The sequence below is a fragment of the Protobothrops mucrosquamatus genome, unplaced genomic scaffold, assembly GCF_001527695.2.
Source record: "Protobothrops mucrosquamatus isolate PMUCROS unplaced genomic scaffold, P.Mucros_1.0 scaffold_4, whole genome shotgun sequence".
NCBI lineage: Eukaryota > Metazoa > Chordata > Lepidosauria > Squamata > Viperidae > Protobothrops > Protobothrops mucrosquamatus.
The window spans coordinates 1074736-1082026 of record NW_015386080.1 but is presented as its reverse complement, the minus strand read 5'-3'; positions in this window follow the sequence as shown (position 1 = coordinate 1082026).

Below are 7291 nucleotides of genomic sequence, written 5' to 3'. Positions count from 1 at the left end.
CCCACTCTGTGGGAGCGTACCGGCCGATGGGAGGTAACCTGCGGCAGAAGGCGGTCTCGGAGATATCCAGGTCCGATGCCATGGAGCGCTTTAAAGATGAGAACCAACACCTTGAAGCGCACCCGGAAGGCCACCGGCAACCAGTGCAGCTCGCGCAGCAGCGGCGTTACATGGGAGCGACGAGTCCCTCCCAACACCAGTTAATGAAGGGAAATTGTCCCTCCTTCAAACAAATTCTAGTATTCATTGCAACAAGATACACCTATAGATATTTGTACAATACAATAATTTAATTATGTACCTCTTATCTATGTTTAATTAAAGGAAGTCTTTCTCTTAAAACATGTCTGATTTGGACAAAAAAAAGTCAACTGATGAAATAGGGTATACTGAATGCATTTACCACAATACAGAATTTCTGCAGAATATGGGAGATATAATAATAATAAAGTTGGAAGAGACCTTGGAGGTCATCTAGTCCAACCCCCTGCTCAGGCAGGAAACCCTATACCATTTCAGACAAATGGCTGTGCAGTCTCTTCTTAAAAACTTCCAGTGTTGGAGCATTTACCACTTCTGGAGGCAGGTTGTTCCACTGTTCTGTCAGGAAATTTCTCCTTAATTCTAGGTTGCTTCTCTCTTTGGTTAGTTTCCATCCACTGCTTCTTGTCCTGCCTTCAGGTGTTTTGGAAAATAGCTTGACTCCCTCTTCTTTGTGGCAGCCCCTGAGATATTGGAACACTGCTATCATCTCACCCCTCATTCTTCTCTTCATTAAAATAGACATACCCAATTCCAGCAACCGTTCTTTATATGTTTTAGCCTCCAGTCCCCTGATCATCTTTGTTGCTCTTCTCTGTACTCTTTCTAGAGTCTCAACATCTTTTTTACATCATGGTGACCAAAACTGGATGCAGTGTTCCAAGTGTGGCCTTACCAAGGCATTGTAAAGTGGTATTAACACTTCATGTGATCTTGATTCTATCCCTCTGTTAATGCAGCCCAGCACTATGTTGGCTTTTTTGGTAGCTGCAGCACACTGCTGGCTCATATTTAAATAATTGTCCACTAGGACTCTGAGATCCCTCTCACAGTTACTACTATTGAGCAAGGTACCCCCTATACTATACCTGTACATTTGGTTTTTCTTGCCTAAATGTAGAACCTTACTTTTTTCACCATTGAATTTTATTTTGTTAGATAGTGCCCAATGTTCAAGTCTGTCAAGGTATAGTCCAATCTGGGAAACCCCAAGTTATGGAAAATCAAGGCATAAATGTCCAATCTTGTCATTATCCCAGTTGCCGTACAGCTGAACGGAATGGATTCTGAGGCCAAATCCTTCAAAAGAGATTGATTTTTCCATTAAAACCTTTCACGAAAGGAAAGGAAAGTGGGATACCAAATTGAAACTTAAAAGTAATTTTAACAGATGTTTTAGAAACAGCACCATTCTACAAACAATTCCTTTGCTAATGTTTTGCCAATATTATCCATAGCTAAAGCTAAATCCAGAGGACACCGCTGTAATTTGAAGAACCAGTTGTAACTGCACACATCTGGTTCTCAGTTTATCTTGGCCTGGCAGAAGATTCTTTCAGAAAGTTTGTTTCAATTATTGCTCTCTGTGTCACACAAATGAAATATCTGGGGAACTACCAAGTTGACTAAATAGGCAAGAAACCTCTGCACAATAATTAGGGATTAATTTAAAGGCAGCTTTCTTTCTCCCTCAGTTTCGATGTAAGATCATTGAAGGGGTTTTGCGGTGTGTCACAGCACAGAGGAAGACGAGAAAAAAAAAGTAGTAATAGCAGTAATCCTTCTCAACACCTTTGTTCTAACGGTTTCAGCTAGCGAAAAGACGGGAGGAATGTATAGCTTTGTGTAAAAAAAAAAAAAAATTAAAAAAAATACTGCCAGTGGAAGAGGATGAGCTACAAAGGGCGCAAACCGAGAGCCAGCTACTCCTCTCCTAATGTAATTGCCAAAATGCCAAACGAACTTGGAAACGTGGGAGGAAGGAAAACTAACACGCTTCCTCTGATTGCTTTGATTTTTTTTTTTTTTACTCAGTGTTCCTGCTCCATCCACTCAGTTTGTCCGGAGGCTGAGATGCGTCAGGCTCGGTGGTTGGGTTCCTCCTCACCCCCCCCCCCCGCCCGCCTCCTCTTTTGAACTGTTATTTCCAAGTCACATTTTCAGATTCAACTCCCCAAACTCTTTGATCTTTCTTTTCTGTCTCCTTACCCGGAAGAGAACCTTTGCCTGCTCAGCTGGGCGCTCGGAGCACACGTGGAAAACCTGGCGCGGCTCCCGGTCCTTGCCAAATTTAGTCACACAAAGAGGCCAGAAAGGGGAAGCAGGGAGAGGATGAAAGAGACAGCCGGCGGGACTTCAAAGGGAGCCCCTGCCCCGCCCCTGCGCGCCCTCTAACCCCGCCTCCTGCCTATATAAGGAGAGGCCGCCGCGGCGGCCTTTCTCACGCAACGCTCCGTTTCTGGCTGCCCCTCTTCCCGGCCGCCGTCCCCCCCCCCCACCCCAGTTTATTTGGGATGAACGCTAGGAAGCTTTAGGCTCCGCGTATCTTTCTCTTCCGCTCCCCTCAAAGTAAATAAACACCTAATTTATGTATCCATGAATGCGTTTAATATACATACACAAGTAGAACGTGTTTTGCCTCAAGAGGTGACTCACCGAGTATGACCCCCCCCACACACACACACACCTCCCCTTTTCCACTAGCTTGTTTGGTTTCGCCCCACCTCATTTGTTTTTCATTAAACAGACCAAATTTCCGGATATTTTTCCGGTCCACGGGCTGGCTGTGTTGGCGGGCCAAGATTATCTATTGTTAATCGGTCTGTGGGTTTACTCCAATAACTCAATGTACTGAGTTCACACGACGCGCGAGGCTCGGGTACGGCTGGCTAACTTGTGGCTCGGGAATTGGCTATGTACGATAGTTAACCCAAGGTTCACTGCCCCATGGTTTACAGAACTTGCTTGGCGTCGCAGAGTGACCGCCGAGCTAAAAAGAACGGCCCAAGCTGGGTTCCCACGACGTAGTAAGCCACAAAGAGGGAGTCATCATCCAAGCTAGCGTGTCCTGATCAGCCAGGCATCTTGACCACCACGTCAGACCAAATGGGCATAAGACAGACGGTCATTTAGTTACCCTTTAAGCCTTAATCGAAGCGCCCTATAAACGACACGCCTCGGATTTTGAGGTGCGAGTGCGTTTTAGGTTTGTTGAGTTCAGTTCGCACACGGGGTCCTGATGATTATTACCCCAATGTTCCTGGTGCACTGAGAAGAGCGACTCTGCCCACTGGCCCGTGTTTCTCTTGTGCTTTTCTTTTTCTTGTGAATCCTGCACCTAATCCTTGGATTGGCGCTCTGCTAATATTACAGTCTGTAGCTCACGTGGGAGTAAGACTCGGAAGCGGTACTAGGATTAGTTCTGAGCGTATATTGGGCTGTGTTACCGATCCTCGGTTCCTTCGATCAAAGATGAAATTGCTGGCCAAAGGGTATTTAAAATTCACAGATCTGATTAGAATATTTCTCTAAAGCATGGCTGGCTGGGGAATTCTGGGAGTTGAAGTCCGCAGGTCTTAAAGTTGCCAAGGTTGGGGACCCCTGCAAGTCTAAAGGCCTTCTCGAGCCCCTTTCTAAGTTCTCACTCCCTGAGAGAAGACAGAGCCTTACTTTCCAACTGCATCTTTAGTTTAGCCTTTAACCTTCTCCAAACTAGGAAATCATTAATAATTACTCGAGGGGAGCCGGGCAGGATTGTCTTCATCTACGTCACCGGCAATGTACGTTTCTTGAGGAGTAAAGCTAGTGCAATGACATCAAGTGCCTTGTTCGCCATTCTCCAACCTGGCGCCCTCTAGATGAGTACGCCCTGTTTCCCCACCACTCAACTCTGGAGCATATCTAGGGCGCCAAGTCGAGAAAGTGCATGATCGAAGCTACTTGCACGTCAATGGATATTCCTGATTTGGTATCCCAGGAAACCCAGATTTACACATCAAACTTAATACTAAGGCTGTTTAATTGATGGCAGGATCTCACCAAACCAAAACGGTTTACCCCATTTATCCTCTCCGTCTCGGGACTCCCAGACAATGGGATTCACTTTCAAATAGGCATGCACAGGATTTCATTACTGAGATCCTAAAAATAGAAAGCAGCACAGGATTATATTATAAACCAGGTTAGTTCAAACCTATGCTTTTGTCCAGACACGGTTCAGTTCAATGAGGGGTCCGCTGAAGTAAATGCAGCCCTTTCACATTCAATTCGGAGAAAAAAATCATATTGACTTCAAGAGGGTTTACCAAGAAGGAAAAGTGCTTTGGGATTAAATGGAATTTCCTCTTAGGCCAATAGACAAAGATACCTTGTATATAACATCTGTAAGGGTTTAATTGGAGTAGTTTCTATTTACATGAGAGTTGAATGAGATTTATAATATTCCAACGCCTTATTATTCTTAATCTTTCCATTTCTAACTTCTATCTTTTACCTTGATTCACACAATGCACCGACAAACTCATAATGTGACGTGATTGTTTTTGGTTTAGGGTTGTTTGTAAACGGTGGTTTATGACTTAACTATGGAGTGAAACCAGAGAATTGTTACTCAGCCAGTGAGCTGAGTAAGCAAATCATAGTTTAGTTTGATGCGCCAACCTGATAGCTGTTCATACTGAATCCCAAACTAGCTAAGCACATTTCTCTATGGTTGGTTTAGTGTTTAATGTGTCGGATGGACCCAGAACATTGCATTAGTTCTGCAACCCATGGTTAATTTAAGCATGATAACCATGGGAACCCAGCCAGTCACTATGCGGAATCGGGGCTTTGAAAGACCTGCCGTGTTTGCAAAGCAATCTGACTCGTGGCTCGCTTAACTCTCGTTCACTGAATTATCCCCAAAAGCTGAACTGACCCCACGTTCTGAATCATAGGCAGGTCAACCACATTTCAGCCTAGCTTGTCGCCCGAACTCAGACAACCCTTTGCATGTTTTTGCTCTCGACTGCTCGCAGCAGCCCCGGGTTTCCTCCATCCCGGCACTGAGGTGGTTGAGGTTTTCCTGAGTTTATTATCCTAAAGCCCGACTTTTCGTCTTCTCGCTTCGCCCCCGCAACTCCCTCCGCTTCTTCCTTTAGAAGATTCCCACAAAAAGGCGATCGGGAAAACCTCCAGCCCGCATGAAAAGGGGGATGGGGTCTTCTTTCTTCTTCTTTCCTCTCTCATAAAGTGGGGGGGGGCCACACTGCTCCCTCCCTTTCAGTTGAACACACGGTCCTTTTGCCGGAGACCCTGTGGGCAGGGCACATTGCTCGTTGCGACTGTGGTCCCTTACACGGCTAAGGGGCTCCGAGTGCATCCCAGCCCATCAGCGCACAAGCTCTACCTAGAGACTCTCTTTCCAGCCGCGTCTTTTACTTCACCTATTCGGTATTTTGCGTCCATGGGACCGGGGGAGGGAAGTGTGGTTATCAGCCGATGAGTAGTATCTCAGCTTATAGACGTGGGGAGAGGGGAAGGTTCAGAAACGGGCATAAAATCCTTTCCTAATTGTTTTATTATAGAGGGATCAGATTAATACTAAACCTCCGTGCGAAGAGTCCTCCCCGGAGAAAGCTGCCCTTCCCTCCCATCCGCCTCCCTCGGGACCCAGGAAGAGTAAACACCGCCAAAATCGACGCAAATCTCGTTGAAACTTGAAAGGGTTTCGCTTCCATCCCTCGGTGTTGGTTTTTTTTTTTTTAAATGGCGATTCCAATCGATTAGACACGTGCTAATTGGAGGCCGGAATGCTTAATCGCTGCGGCAGCCAATAGGCGTTCTCTTTAAAATAACGCTTGTCCCAGGGTGGTGGTGGTGGTGTTGCTGCGAGTTATTAGAAAAGAACTAAACGTACCCTCAAAATGCGTAACAGGGAAGAGATTTTTCTCAATACACGTTACACCTTTTTCCATTAAACACAAACCGCGCTCCCTGTCTTTCTGGGGCGTAGGCGAGCCTTTAGTGGCAACATTTAAACAGCAAAACGCTCCGATCGCAGAGGGCTGTTAAAGGAAATCTTCTCCCAAAGAGGGTGGGTTGGTTTTTCCAAAGAGGAAGATCTCTTTGCGCCAGTTAACATCAAATGCAGTTCTCCCTTCTTCTTCTTCTTCTCCTCCTCCCCCCCCCCCCGCCTCTTAAGCGGCTCCCATTATGTAGTTTAAAGTACAATAATCTCGAGGGCAAAAGGAGGGATTCTGCAAATGAGAACGGCAGCTCTAACAATTAACATGAAGGGGAAAATAGGATTCGAATTAGGTGGAACAAGATCAACATTTAGCAAAGCGCCCCTGAAAACTTCTTCGGCTTCTAAGCAGCCGCCTCAAGCAAAGAGAAGGACCTAAAGGCAGTTTTTTTGCCAGCTGCGATCTGCTCGAATCAAACGCGAGTTTATGGGGGACCAAGTTCCCGCCCCATTCATTACTGTGGAAGTTGCTTTCAAAGACCTTCTCTTCTTAATTGGCGTAGAGAAGATATGTCCCACGGAACTGTACCGCCAAGGCCACGTGGACAGCCGCTTGGACCTTTAGACAAAAATCCACTCGTGTTTTTTCTGATCACAAACAAATATCGGAGTAACGCATTGGCTTCTATGCAACATCGTGGGGTTTCGTGTTCCTCCACCTCCAGAACCATAGTCCTTCTCCTTATGAGGCTTAGATAACTGGATTTTTTTTTATTATAATCCCCAGATGGAAGCAGCGCCTTTCAGCTATTTCGTATTTGCTTTTATTCATCTCAACTCCCCCCCCTAAAAAATATCAGCTCAAGAAACAATCCGCCCTTCTCTTTGGGTCTTACAAAAACATATAAAAGGGTTTTGTACAGAAAACGGATCGTCGGTCGACTTGAATTTTGCCTGACACGTTTCCATTCCTCCGTTTTCCGGTTATGGTATAATGTATACATTTGATTTAAACAAGAACCGAGCAACAAAAGCAGCATCCCAAACAGCATTTATTAAGAAATCCCACCCAGACCAGTAGCATTTATTTCCGAGTAAACGTTTCTTAACTCAGTCGTCTGTCTTGATTTTTCCTTTCCCCATACATGCAGCCCGTGCTCGCAGAGATGCATGTATAAATATAGGCAATAAAAGACTCTGGTGTTCCAGTTATCACATCAGTGACTAAATGTGAATATATGGAAGGAGAATATGCGAAGGTGTTACTTCAGTATAAACTCTCTCTCTCTCTCTCTCTCTCTC